We start from the raw sequence: 1,463 nt of genomic DNA, 5'->3' as shown, positions 1-1,463 counted from the left end.
TTTTTGGCTGTTTTTTTTTTTTTTTTTTTTTTTTTTTTTTTTTTTTTTTTTTTACTTGTGTTCCTCATCTTACTTCCGGGTTTGTTACAATTTTTTTAAAAAAATTATGTTAGCAATGAGCCAATTTAGTCAATTCATTTTTTTTTTAATTTATGTTAGTCATTACTTTTGGCTAATTTAATCTATTTTATTTATTTTATTTTATTTTATTTTATTTTATTGCTATTGATTTATTTTATTTTATTTATTTATTTTGCTATTGATGACTATCTTTCTAAAACATACTAAATACAACTAAATAATTGGTTAAAAGAGGATATGGGATATAACTTAAGGATAAATCTCTTTCCATATGAGAATAACAAATTCTCATGTCCATCTTTGCTACCATGTACTAAATTAAGGATTTTATTTCTCTTTGGTCAAAACCATCCTTAAAGCACAAAATTGAAGTTGTAGTTAGTCAATTATAATATTTGACGTGCTAGTTTTCAAACTACTTGAAATGGGGGTAAAGAAAGCATGAGAATAACTTAGTGTCACTAATTTGACACGTGTTGGGCATGTACTGAACACTTGTTAATATAATGGATACATTACAAATTTATAATCCATCGTATCAGACACTTGACTTTGAATATATTTTGAGAGTAAACCGTACATTAAGCTTTTTTTTAAGTATACAAATATATAAACTTATTTATATGAATTTATTTCTAATATAAAATGGATAAATTTTTTGAAATTTTTTTTTTAATTAATATATCATTGTCACATCGGTGTCCTAGTTTTTTAAGAATGACATGTTACCGTTAGGAACAGAAAAAGAAAACTGCAAAGATCAGAAGAATTGGAAAAAATCTCTGATCCAATTGAAGAATGACTAAATCAAATCTAATTCAAATAACTAGATCAAATCTAATCCAAATAACTCAATCAAATCTAATGCTAACAATCCCTCCCTTAAACTAAACACAAATAGTAATCAGTTTATATCTACGAACTCATACTAAATATCCACCAGGTAACTTCATCAATTCCCATGTGCCATTTCTGTTTATTGCTCCAAATCTATGGCTTGCCTCCATTTCTCACTCTTTAATGCTTCTTTAAAGTTTACAAAGTTTGCAAGTTCAGTAGGGGTAAACATGGCTGAGCTTCATCATCTTCTTTACAAAAAAAAACTTCTCCTATTGCATAGTCTCTCATCCAGACTGCTTCATCAACATCTTCACAAAAATCTTCTCCTATTGAATAGTCTCTCATCCTGACTGGTGGTCTCTTATTCCTTGCCTTATTTGAGCTAGGAGAGCTTGCTTCAGCCAAAGAGCCAGATGAAATATTTTCCTCTGCAGTATTTTCATCTGCCGCTTCTATATCATTATTTTCATCTGCAGCTTCTATATCATAGAGTCTGTAAGCTTTTGACTCTTCACTAACTTCTAGCAAAACATAACTCAAAC

Source organism: Cucurbita moschata, unplaced genomic scaffold (assembly GCF_002738365.1).
Source record: "Cucurbita moschata cultivar Rifu unplaced genomic scaffold, Cmos_1.0 Cmo_Scf00092, whole genome shotgun sequence".
Classification (NCBI taxonomy): domain Eukaryota; kingdom Viridiplantae; phylum Streptophyta; class Magnoliopsida; order Cucurbitales; family Cucurbitaceae; genus Cucurbita; species Cucurbita moschata.
This window is presented reverse-complemented; position numbering follows the sequence as displayed.